This window comes from Pleurodeles waltl, chromosome 3_1, assembly GCF_031143425.1.
Source record: "Pleurodeles waltl isolate 20211129_DDA chromosome 3_1, aPleWal1.hap1.20221129, whole genome shotgun sequence".
In the NCBI taxonomy this organism is placed as follows: Eukaryota; Metazoa; Chordata; class Amphibia; order Caudata; family Salamandridae; genus Pleurodeles; species Pleurodeles waltl.
The window spans coordinates 705,168,315-705,181,695 of NC_090440.1; the positions used below are offsets into that span (position 1 = coordinate 705,168,315).

The window sequence follows — 13,381 nt, forward strand, 5'->3', positions numbered from 1 at the left end:
TACCGGGTACTAGGGGTAAGTGGAGCCCTCTGCACTCCAGTTCGAAATCCCATAGCCCAACCGCTGGGCAAGAGGGGCATTATCCTTGCCTGAAATACAGTTCATAACATTCTTGTAACGCTACTAGTTAGTGTATTTTAGCCGTTTTTCCTTTCTTGCCTTCTTCCTTCTCTACTTCGTTTTCTCGCATGAGTTCTTCTTTTATCCCTGTAACACCTCTTCTCCGGTTCCTTCTCCTTCAGCTTTAGTCCCGCCCAATTTCCATTGAATCCCTCCTCCTTTAAATCCCATTGAATCATTCCCTGTACTTGGGCCCTGAGCTGGACTGAACCATCTTTCCTGTGGGTCTGCGTATATTTGTAGTACTGCTAAATGTACTTCTCCCCGAAAAGATAATGGGAAGGGGACTTTACATCTGGAGGTCAATCGAGCACTGTGCATGTCCAGCAAGTCCATCCCCGATGGGTTGTGGGACTACGGTCTCTGTCTGAGCCATAACCAAGCACCTGCGGCCCCCTCTGCGGAATGGTTTTTCCCGACCTATGCTAAGCCCCGGAGCTGTAAAGCCGCCGCTGCTAGGGATGGGGAGAGAAAGCCCGGGGAGAACCGGGGCAGGGGGGAGCCGGAGCGGGGGCAGCGACCAGCAGGTATCCACGGTGAGCCGGGGGAAGGTACCGAGGCGCTAGAGACCTGGGTGGGTGGATAGACTTTACCCAGGGTTAAAATGCAAGTCCTTGCGGGGTGGGGAGGGGCAGGAGGCGGGTGATACCTTGGGGAACGAGGATGCGCCCGTAGGCGGGGGGAAACAGCTGGATAGCGGAGGAGAGCCGACATCTGAGGTACCATGGACAGCCCTAGCTTCTAGGTGTGTGGACAGGTACTTGTTGGGACACCGCGCATATAAATCGGGGGATTAAGGGGAGTACCGGGTCTGGTGACGGTCTTTCCCCAGGGAAGGGGGCAAGGCTGTCCCAGGGTAAAGTAGAAAGGTGCCGAGAAGTGGAGCAACTGTCGGGGAGAGAAAAACTGAGGATATACAGAAGGACTTGTGACATAGGGAGGGAGGGTCTAGTGTTATGCGCAGGATAAACCCGGTCGACATTCCTTTGGAATGTGCATTGGCTGTCGGCAGAAAAGGCTAAACATTTCGCAATCGTCCACCTCAGTATCTAATTTAACACAGAATTGTGTTTTACGTCCTGAGACTCGGAGTTCTGTGTGTCCCATTTTAAAATACAGACTACTAGCCCCAGAATGCAAAGTTGATACCTGACCGGATGAGCGACTCTGGATGTTTGCGAACCCTGAAGCAACGGAGAGCAATGCTGAGCGGAGGGACGGGTGTGCGGGGGGTGGAAGGAACAACGCGAGGGACGGGGTAATGTAGTGGGGGCTTTGGAGTGAGGTACAGTGGGGAGGGGACGAGAAGCTGTTTGGGTTGTGTGACGATGTGAAGTGGAAGGGGGCATGATACGGAGTTTGTGGCGGGGCAAGGGAGACAGTGAGGGTGTGAGGGAAGGAGAGAGGGGTTAAACTTGTGGAGGGGTTGGAGAGTCAGTGTGACAGGAGCTGCAATGACGAGTGAACAGGTAATAAACGTGAGAATAGAGATAACATGGAAAGGGAGTGGGATAAATAAGGGAGAACCCCATTAAGAAAGGAGAGTAGGCGCACCTGCTTGTTATGGGCGCTTTTGCTTAGCAAGTGTTGTCTTTGAGACAGGTCCTCCGCTCTTCTTCGGGGGCAGGCACTAGCTTACAGTTCAATCAATCAACCAATCAGTGATTATAAAGAGTGGCTACTCACTCGTGAGCGTCTCAAGGTGCTGTGGGAGGGGTGTCATCAGAAGAGCCACGTCTTGAGGTTCTTCTTGAAGATGGTGAGCGATGGGCTTTGTCTGAGGTGCAGGGGGAGGTTGTTCCAGCTCTTCCCTGCAGAGTAGGTAAAAGATCGTCCTCCGGTGGTGGTTTTGCGGATGCGAGGGACAGTGGCCAAGGCCATCTGGGTGGGCTTCAGCGATATGGCGGGGGTGTGGAAGGAAACGCAGTGATTCAGGTAGGCTGGTCTTGCGTTGTGTATGGCCTTGTAGATGTGGGTGAGAAGTTTGAAGGTGATTCGCCTCTCGACCGGTAGCTAGTGGAGGGTCCTCAGGTGTTGGGAAGATGTGTTCTCGGCGAGGGAGGTCCAGAATGAGTCTGGCGGCGGCATGCTGGATGAGTTGAAGTTTTTGGATGTTCCTAGTTGAGGTGCCGGCGTAGAGGGGGTTGCCGCAGTCGAGCTTGCTCGTGAGTAAGGCGTGGGTGACTGTCCTGCGACAGTCTGCTGGGATCCATCTGAAGTTGCCGTAGGGGGGGCTCTAATGCACAGCTGGCGAGGCTTCTTGCTTACACTTGGCTCTTTAAGGAACACTCCCTTGCCGCGTTGGTTTGCTAGCTTGCATATTACTTTATAGGGATTGCTCACTCCTCGGGTGGGCGTTCCTTGCCTAGTGGGGTGTTCATTCTTTCATGAGGGTACTCGCTTACTGTTGTCTCATTGACATCAGTTCTCTTGTCTCCCGGGGACCTTGGTTACCCTTGCGTGAGTGGATGTTCGCGTATCTTCTTGCTGGGTAACTTTGGAGGCAGCTGCTTACTCTTGCCTTCTTAGGCCTAGAGGTTCTGCCTGGGTGTTGATTTTTGGTGGGAATTTTCACTTTCTTTGTCTGGTGGGGTTAGGGAACCCATTGACTAGAGGCAGTTCTTCCTTGCCATTGACTAGTTAGCAGGCAAGCAGTGAGTCAGGGGGTGCTCTTTTGCCTGGCGGCAGAGCGCAGATTTACCATTGACAAGTTAGAAAAACTTACCATATTGCAGGTGCATTTTGCTGGGCATTGCAGGCCCTTGCTTTCTAGGTTGGGAGGGAGCTTGCATACCTCGGCTGGTTAGAGGGTGCTTGATTGATTAGTCTTGGCTAATGAGGGGGCCTCGCTTACCCTCACAGGTATGGGTGGGAAAGGCAGAGGTCTTGATTACCCTTTACTATCAGGGACGCTGGTACCTTGGTAAAGTTGCGCACTTGCCCTGACGTGGTTGAATGTGAGCGCATAGAAACACCTGGTTCTCATTGCCTGGCAGGGGAGAGCGGTTGTCTGTCTGGTTTAGTTGGTGGAGGGCACATGCTTAACCTTGCCTTGTGAAGAGGACTTGCTTACCTGGTTTTGGAGAACTCGCTTACCTAGGAGTTGAAGGGTCGGCGCACTGTCTTCTGGTGGTTGTTTGCATCTCTTAGCTGGGGAGAGTCATCCTCTTGAATGACATTTGCGTTTCATGCTACTTCTAAGCTTAGGCACTCTCTATTGCATCATGGATTCATTCACTTCACGTTGCCTGGTAGGAGAGCGCGTATATTTTAGCTGGTGCCAGGCTCTTGCTTCTGAACTATTGTGGAACCTGAATTGTTGTAGGAAGATTGCACAACTCACTCTGCAAATTGTGGAAGCAAAACTACTGCTTATGCCAACAGCAACATCTGTCATGCATTTCTGCATCACAGGACTTGTCTGAACTGCTTGATTATGCTTGGCTTGCTAAGAGTACTTGGTTATTACCGCTTTGAGTTGCGCTGTTTGGTGATTCATGTTGGAGAGTGAGTCTCAATCAAAAGTGCATGCGCAATCCAGGAGTGTGTTTTTTGTGTTTTTTTGGGTACTTGTGCCTTACACGGCCTCTGAGGAAGTAAGAACTTTGTCTTGCATGTGCTGGTGAGTGTGGTGCTGTCACTGTTTTACAAAAGTTGCTGAAGTAGAAAAGGGAATGCTGGTTTGTGTTTGCTTGGTTGGTTGTTGATTATTTTGACTGGGAAAATGCAGCTTTATTTATCCTCGCCTGGCAAGTGGCGCTAGTTGATCGTTCCTTGCTTGTGGGAGGCCGTTCGTCCCCCTTATGGGTGGGTTGTGGATTCACACTTGCTTAGCTTTGCATGTTTGTAGGTTAGGATGGTTCACCTAATTACATTTGCTTAGTGGATGTTGATTGGAAAGTAGGGACTGCCATGGAGGGCACCAATTTGCCCTGTGCGACTTAAGTTCTCCAGACAGAAGTATGCTTGCCCAGTAGTACGTGGCCTGGAAGAGTACCTTGCTTGGCCTGATAGTGATATGTGTGCAAGCTTGATTCTTGCGTGGTCTGGCCAGCGAGGTTTGTGGTAGCCTAGTAATTGCATGGTCTAGGAGGAATTAATTGCAGCTAGTGCATAGCCTAGTCCAACTGTTTGCTTAGCTCTGCATGTGCTGCCCAGAGGCTATTCTCTTTGCTCTCCATTTTCAGGTATGCGGTGAACACTTGCCTTTGCATGTTTGGCTTGGCATATTCTTCCCAACTGGAAGTTGACCTTTTCTTGGCATTTTATATAATTTTATTGGGCCCTATCATGTTCTTGCATGTTTTTGATGGAGGAGTTTGAGGGAATTTAGAGGAAATAACTTGGCATTGCGTGCTAATTGGAGGCATTCGCTTTGCCTGGTCAGAACGAATAGCCAAACCTTTAAGGGATTAGAGATACACAATGTTTTCACCCTCCACTAGTATGTGATTACAACAACAGAAATGGTAGAAACAATATACATGCAAACAACAGATTGGCAGTTCAATCAGTCTGCAAGCCTTTTAGACTAAAAACCCCAAAAATCTGTCTTTTTGATCAAGACTTCTAGCCGCAGATACCTCATTTTTTAATATTCCCCACGTGTCACTTTAGAAGCCTTTCAGCAGTACCTTTTGCGTTCCAGAAGGTGGTGCCTTTGACACTCCAACCCGGAAATTATATGCGGGGCCTATAGGTAAGTAACACTCTCGTAAGCTGATGTCAATTCCTTTCTTTCCATGCCACTAGATAAGAGACCTCGTCTTCAAGTTTTTTTTTCCTTCAAGAAATTTCTTTAAAACAATTATCACATTGTGCAAGGAATGCCACTCCCTAATGCAACATGTTTTAAACTCTGTAAGGACTATTGTATGCAGATGTCAGGGGCAGCTCCTCACCAGGTTTGACTGTGGTGGGGCCACGGTTTCAAGACTTGCGGATTCTGCACATTGATGAACACTAAGGCCATCAAGGAACACAAGGAACAATTTGTTGCCAATCACAATAAGATGCAGCACCAGGACTGCTCCAAGTCCCACTCTCAATCCAAGGCTCGTTCCAGCACAGCCAGAGTTTCCAGGGCCTCCAGCCACATAGCGCAAGATCAAAAAGTTCCGCACAGCTATGCTCCAGCCCTTTGGATCTCTACCAACTCCCTATGATGTGCTTTCGGGTCACACGGAACTCTGAGGCCTTCTACTTTGACTACCACTGGCAGGTTCGCCCTCAGCACCAGCTGGACCCTCCGAGCCACTGTTGCCCTCAGCTCCAGTTCCAGCGCCACTCCAGGCGCCCATACCCTTAATAAGCCCAGGTACACCAATGCTGACCTTGACGTCTGAAGAGGTGGCTGCAATTGTCCTCTCTCATGCGGGTCTGACTTTGACTGACATTGCTCCCAAATCCTCCTGAGCTGCCCATTCGGGCACTCACACTACTACAAGGCAGGCAACATTCTCTGCATTCCCTTTACTTTATGGGAGTGACTCCAACAACTACTATAACCCGGGTGATGAGTTCGCTCAGCCCTAAACCAAGGACAATGAGTATGAGGACTTGCAGAAGGCCAGTGGTCTGGAGACATCCCTAGAAACAGCACGTTTTACCCCTCCTGGCTCAGTCACATACAAATCTGCCTCCTATGCTATGGTTATGCATAGAGTGGCTGAAGTCCTTGCCCTCCAGCTCCCCGCCATGGTCAAAAGAAACATATTGACTGAGATCCGGTTGTTACTCCTGTTACTTTCTGGTGCCCAAGACGGATCAAGATAGTCGGCCTATTTTAGAATTGCCCCTTCCCAATGCCTTTTTCCAGAAGGAGAAATTCAGCATGCACACCCTGCCCCAGATCTTGTCTGTGCTTGACCCTGGAGGCTAGATGGTATCGTTGGACCTGCAGGACTCCTATTTCCATATTTCCATCCTGCAGTCTCATTGGTGCCACCTGACGTTCATGGTGTGAGAGGGGCATTTTCAGTTCAGTGTGCTCCCCTTTAGTCTCACTAGTGCCCCTTGGGTGTTAACAGAAGTGAAGGCGGTAGTGGCAACATCCCTTCAAAGGTCAGGAGTGCCAGTCTTTCCCTAACTTGATGACTGACTGGTTAAGGCGATCTTGCCCCAGGCAGTAGTCAACCACCTTCAGACTGCAGCGAACCTCCTTTCATCTTTGTGGATTTGTTATCAACATGCCTAAGTCACACTTGACTCCTTCTCAAAAGCTCCCCTTCTTGGCAGCCATTCTGAACACAGCTCGGTTTCGTGCTTTTTCCCTGGGGGAAAAAGAGTCCGGAAAATTCAGGCTATGATCCCGATCTTTCAGCTTTAGTTATGAGTTTCAGTGAAGTCGACTTGGAGACTGATAGCCTCCTGCATCCTGCTAGTTGAGCACGCCAAGTGGCATATGTGGTTTTTGCAGTGGGATTTCAAGTCCCAGTGGGTCCAACATCAAGGGGACCTCTACGACCACATTCAGACTTCAGAAAGGACTGGGAAAGATCTGCAGTGGTGGCTACTGTACCGCGATTGAATCAGGGTGTGTGTGCATAGAGGTCTCCTTTCTCCTCCCAGAGCTGACAGTGGTGACCAATGTGCCACTTCTGGGCTGGGGTCACTGACCCTGTGCCAGGAGGCCTGGCACATCTGTAAATGTCTGGCTCACCAAGGGATCTTCCTGGTGGTGAACCACCAGGCAGGCTCATTGAACTCCAGGGCAGACAAACTGAGCAGTTGGCACTTAGCAGCAGTTACACCCGAGGGCAGTACAAGGTCTCTTCCGCAAATGGGAAGAACCTTAGCTTGATCGGTTCACCATGCTGAGAACGTGCAGTGGCCATATGAAGAATTTAAATTTGCCATCACATACAGGCTAAGAAAATGGTAACTGTCCTGAACTGGTGGCCGATTTTATTATCTTTGTTTCAAAACTTAGGTGTTAGATGCTTGTTTGTGTCAATATATTTATCAAAACAAATGTAACACACATGCGTACTCGGTGACAGGGCATTTAGTTATATGGCCACTGAGATCATTAGTGACACAGCAGTATCTGAGCCACACCCATTGAGTCACCACAAAGGTCACAGGAGATAAATAAAAGAAGCCTGTGATCTCCGTTATAGTACTCATGGACTGGTTGTCCCTTAAGACACATGCCCTATAATATATCCGTGGACAAATCCATGAGGAGTCTATGATTTGCCCATACATGAGAGCCTTTGAGGGGCCGCGTCTGTTTTTTGTACCTAACTTATCATTTGGTCTTGCGAGTGTACATTTACCTTTGTAGACTTCACATGTTTATGAATTTCTTGATTTGCATTCTAAAAGGTTTGCAAACTGATTTTTACTATTGGAAACCTGCTTGCTGTTAGTGTATACATCATTTTGTAATGACTTACAAGAGGGGGATCCTGCTTAGCCTTGCCTGTCTGTTCAGCCTGCAGAGTGCTGTCTTACGCTTGCGCTTGCTGGTGGGGTCACTAGCTCGATGTGGGCAGGGAGGGCATACTGCCCTAGCTTTGTGTGCATGTGGGGAGAAGGTACCCTTAGGTTTGAGTTGTTTGACAGGGCTGTACCCTTCTGGCCTTGCAGGGGCAGTTGGTTAACTTTAGCTAACCTGGTGTGGTGCTTTTTCGATTTCCCTTGGTTTACACAGACGGAGGGTATGGGGTTCTGGCTTTGCCATGCCTCGACAGGGAGGCCGTCACTCATCCTACCAGCGATCAGTGGAGGGGAAGGATGGTCCCATCCACTGGAAAGGGTAGCAAGGAGCTCATACGTGGCTTTGTGTGTCATGGTGAACTATTGCTCAGGTTGGTGACATGTCGCCTAGGTGGAAGAGTTGCTTTTCCTTTTCTGGTTACTTCTCTCTCTTCAAAATTGGGGGTCTCCATGCCAAAGGTAGAGTTGCGAGAACAAACAAATTGACACCCTCTTCAGCCATTAACATCGATTGTAATTATTTTGCCAAATTCTGTTTTATGCATTAATTAATACTCCAGATATTACACACTCCGGGATCATGGCTACTTGGTCCTGCACCTGACTGTAAGTGTTCAACCTCTTGTATGAATAGATAATTGACTTTCAAGATTATCATACAATATATTCACTCCAGAAAGACATCTTTTCACACACAGCTCTTGCTTCGCTGCGTAATGTACAGCGTCCATAAAATCATTTACCAATAATTATACATCTAATTTTGTTGTTTTAAACTGTCAGCTGCTTCATGTTACTGTAAATGCTGCTCCACCAAAGGAACATTGCTGCTGTGGTGTACAAGTGGGTGAATTGTGGTGAATTTCATCTGAGTTATCAAATTGCCAACTGGTTATATCATTCTCTGCAGTCGTTAATCGGTGTTTCAACGTGTGCTATTATAGCTCAAATCTGTCACGGAGTATTACTGTTACTAGCCCTGTCAGTCACTCGATGGTTGGGGAGAGTCTTAATTCATGTTTGTCGTCTTTTCGGTAGTTCTCTTGCATGCCGGCAATTCGTTTAGGTGGTGCCTGGGCGCACATGAGAGCTCCATTCAAACTTTTATTTTTCAGAGTACCCTCCTGTTTTCAGGGGCTCATTTAAATTAAGTTATTTTCACTTTCTAAGTGCCTCCCGGCGTCTCCAAGTCTTTCATTATCTCCCGGGGACTCCTCACTTTGCTGGTCTTCTGGAGGTGTTCCCTTGTGCTTTCACGACAAGCAGGGGGTGCTTGCTTACCTTCCATGTTTCAGGCAGAGGGTGGCTTGTTTTGTTTTGAGTGGCTCAGCTGGTGCACTCCCTTACGATCCCAATCTTGTCCCCATATTTACCTCTAAAATAAATCAACAATCCTGCCCCAGGATTAATCCACAAGCAACTACATCTGGTACCTCGGGGGCACCCCCAGAACACATAAATCCTCCTATAGGAACCTCTGGCAGCACAGGATTAAACAATGCTCACGACCCCTGGGTGAACGGAAAAGCAACAAAACAGCCTGTAGCATCTTTGCAAGGAGTGTCAGAGGTACTGAGAGAAGAGGTGCAGCCGACTCCGCCCACCCCACACCTTGACATGTGTCGAGAAGGGCCACAAACAGGCTTTTTGTATGTCTGGCCTTTTTTCCCATAGCAGACTGTGCAGGAGAAGAGCAACATCTAGCCCCACAGCCCTGTCTGCCTGTAATCCAGCAAGTCACACCATCAAGCCCTTTGGCACCAGCTACTCAAAACATGCAAGCTCAATTGGATAAAAAGGCTGATGGTAACGCTGTCCAAAGACCGAAGAATTGAAGTACACAACTCGTGTTTTACCCTCAATATGATTCGAAAAGGACCCCAAGACATCCTAACTCGAGGCAACATCCTAACATTGCTCAGTGCCATCCCAGACCTGGAACACATTAGATGCCAAGAAATAGAGGCCGAACAAGTCTTACCAAGATGAGGCAAGCAGGATAAAGAACCAACACTGATAACATGGGTCTCATCCACAATTACCCACCTCATCTTATTGAAAAAGGGGCAGTTCAGAGATTGGGGAATTAAGGTAATAGAATACTAGAACAAACTCTACCCTTGTCTCTAGGTTAATCTGTGAAACATGGATATGGCCAAGACAGCACCCCAACCCCCGCCATTCCCCCAAGGCTTCAGCAAAAATAAGTCGTTATTCCATTTTGAAGGGCACAAGAGGTGTAACCACCCCCCCCCCACCCAACCTCAAGTTCAACTACACTACCCCTGAAAATCACCATAATTAAAGAGCAGAATTACAAAAACATTTTGTTACTGTATTCCAAGGGGTTAGAGCGTGGTCAGCACTCACAAACCGGGACCCCTCACCGATGGCAACCCGTTTAGTGAAACTTGATTCCGACCGACCAACCTCTGACTCCATTGCCTCCTCTTGGTCCTGGTTGCCATTAGTCTAGTCAGCAGCAGGGAATTCTTCAATATACCTTTGGAAAATTGGCAAAGCGTATGTCTGGACCCTCATTGAGGCCACTCTTGTAGTTTATTCGGTCAAAATTGATCCCAACCATCTTATATGGCTCCGAACCCCTGTGTGGTAGGGATGTGCAGCTCATTGACAGTCTAGTCTCAAGTACCTACATGAAGGCCTTCAGATTACCACACGGAGCATCCTCATCCCAAATATGACTGGAGTTTGGGCTTATCAGCCAAAATGCAATGCACCAGGAGTCCTATGTAAAACTCTGCTATAAACTCGGTAGTTTGAAATCAGGCGCTCCAAATCAGCTCGTACAGAAATGCAGATTCAAAGATCATCATCAACTTGGGTTTATCTTGATCAGGCGATTTTAACTCTACAACTAGGGGACCTCTGGCCCTCAGTGACTCTGCTTTCAATCCTCAAAGCTGCGTTCAACAAAGCAATGCAGTGGCCCTCCTCTATCATTGGCAAGAGTACCCTGGCAAGGCAATCCCATGCCCACCTTGCAAGCTCCTGCACCTGCAACCCTATTTTGGCGGCCAGCTTTCTTCCACAGTTAAACGGCAGCTCATCATGTATCGACTCAGATGGCTACGATTTAAGATTTGGCCCCAAATTTGCGCAATCTGGATAGCAGGAAGCAATGCCACTTATGTGTCCATTGAAGGGAGACAAATGAACGTATAACCTATACCTACCTGTTCTGCCTTCAGACGGAACACAGATATTGACTCAAACTCATCTTTTTAACAAGAGGGATCCGCTGGTGCATAAGAGCCGTGATTGCGTCACTGACTACAGACTACCTGTTCTTGATTTGCACAGAAAAGAAACTTATTGCTCCACTGGCTGTACCTCCTTAGAACGTTTTATGTAAAGATGACAGCCAACTTAAGCCGGCAACTGGACAGTCACCTTACCAGCTCCTATGCTCTCCAGCTTGATCTTGTAGCAATCTCTTGACTTTTTAGGGTAGAATTTTTTTTTTTTTTTTGTGATTTGATTTCATGGAATACTGGCAAAACATGAAGTTTTCTAAGAATACTATTTATGTGATTGAATTGTTGTAATGATTTCTGCATGCAGCGGTTTTTAATAACTGAGCATCTATAAGTAATTAATAATAGTAGTCCCTTACGCTTGTGTGGCCTGCTGAGGGGAGCGGTACTCGTAGAGCCTCTCCTGGCCTGGGGAGGAGGGCAGCGGTTAGCTTTGGCTTACCTCCTCTTGAAACCTTTGCACTTGCTTGAAGTGGAAGGGACGTTCTTTTATGCTTGCATGGATAATGGCGCATATCTGCTGAGCCGCAATAGCCCAGTGAGGGATGCTTATTTAGTTTTGCATGATCCACGAAAGTCTGTCACTTAGTCTGTTTTATGTGTTGCTCTCTGTCGCCTTGCTGTAGGCGTTCTCTAAGTTGTGGGTGGAAAAAGGCATTGCCTTGTAAGGCCTGCAAGGGTCACTGGCTTACATTTACGAGGACTCACCCTTATGATATCATGCAGTGGAAGAGGCGCTCACTTAGCCATGTGTAACTTGCCTGGTTGGAGGTTGCTAGCTTAAACTTGCTTGCTTTGGGGTGGCTCAGCTTAGGCTTGTCCATCTCCGTTCGGAAAAATCTTGCCAAGTCTGGCCACGTGGAATGACAATAGTGGCAGCATTCTTGAGTATTGTTGATTGGTCTGTTGTGGCTAATGCTGACTTATCTGAGCCTGTGCATGCAGAGGATTGTGTAACATTGCCTGAACTAGTCTAGTTTTACCTTTTTGCTAGCTGACCTGATGGATTGGGCGCTCTTAATCGTGCAAAACGGTGTGGTGAATGCTTGCTAAGCAGGTCGGGTGATCGGGGCCCATTATTCAGGATTGTCTGGCGGGTGTGCTCTTTGTGTGGTATGCTGTTGTAACCTGTTTGCCATTGCTTGTGTTGCCTTTACAAGCCAAGAGTGTGGGCAATTGGTTATTCTTGCTGGTGGAGACGCTTAGCTTTTAATGGCTTAGTTAAGAAGTGTAAGTCTTTTTTTTTTTCTTAATCTTGTATGGCGGCTCAAGGCACTCGCTATGAATGTGTGTGTGTTTTTTGCTTACCCCTGCCTGGTGTACCTGCTAGCTTTCTAGTATGGTGGGTTTGCTGGCTTTGTCTTCATATTCACAAGCATAGCTATTGATGTGTAATTGTTCCCCTTTCTGGGGCGTACTGTGCTTTGAATTTCAGATTCAATCTTGGGGGTGGGCAGCTTCTTTCACACCCGAGGAGTGGTCCGTGCCCTTTTCAACCATGTCATGTTTCAGTGTTCTCGTCCCGCCTCCGTAAACACTAAGCAGTGCCCTTTTCCACCCTGCCCTTTCTGACATACGTAAGCGTTGGGTGGGCAGCGTCCAGCATCTATGAGGATGGGGCAATGCCCATTTAGCACTTGGGGTGTTTTGCCACTATTTGACCATGTGTAAAGAATGTAACAATTTCGTTTTCCATTCTTATTCTTGCAGTGAGCGGACTTCTGCACCAGCTCCTGTGGTTCTGTCCGGAAAGTCAGTGAGGTAATATTTGCCCGTTGCACGTCATTCCTGTCTATTGGTATTTAATTTACCTCCAGGGTCTCTGTCTGTTGTGTTGGGATCTCTCTTTGGTTCCTCTTGTCTTGGGGTTCCTTCTCATTAATTGTGAATTGGGGACTTTTCTTTTTCCCATGCTTTTGATGAAATTCTCCCTTCCCTCCCTCTCACTCTCCCTGTTTTTCCTGTAAGCCTCTACCCCAGGTCTAATATTTAAATACAGTTTAGAACTATTCTTGTGGAACAACTGAGCCTTCTCACATGCATAGAACAGTCACTGAAGGGTGACACTCCGACCCACTCAGAAGTATTGTGCATGTGCTGCCTGAACTTTGCAGGCTGCCCACACCTTGCACTTCACTTATTACCAGTTCCGCAATGTCCTGGAAATTGGGTCTTAGTTCGCCTTTCAACAAATGAGCTATGCACCTCCCTCCAGTTTCTTTGGTCAAACACACAAACTGTGATAAGAGGATGCTTGCAATAAGCCTACCCACTGTCAATCACTCAGAGTAGCATTCCAACCCATTGCTCCTTTGCGCTTACCATACCATCTCAGGTTAGACCCAGTCATATGCAAATCAGTATTGGTCCGGCTCCAGTCGAAACAGTCCAACCCAATATGCCAACCTAGGTCCACTCTGAAGTGTAACACAAGCAACCAAACACAAGTTTTGGCTGGATTGAGTCTCTTTAGTCAGATGTAGCTTGGTTCCAGTGACACAGCGAGCAAGGGATCCATGTCAAGGCATCCCCTGGCTACT

At 47.9% G+C, this 13,381-nt stretch overlaps 1 protein-coding gene across 3 annotated transcripts in view; it reads left to right on the forward strand.

Moving 5' to 3' along the window:
• Window positions 1-292: 292 nt before the first annotated feature.
• The window catches only part of HPCA (hippocalcin), a 133,261-nt gene continuing 120,172 nt past the window's right edge, over window positions 293-13,381 (forward strand). Inside the window, exons 1-2 of one of the 3 annotated variants that reach the window (XM_069223399.1) lie at window positions 293-656; window positions 12,552-12,602. The gene's annotated coding sequence lies outside the window, so the exon portion shown is untranslated. Of the gene's footprint in view, window positions 657-820; window positions 866-12,551; window positions 12,603-13,381 lie in introns of those variants that run through there. The other 2 variants (XM_069223400.1, XM_069223401.1) reach the window with 2 other exon arrangements.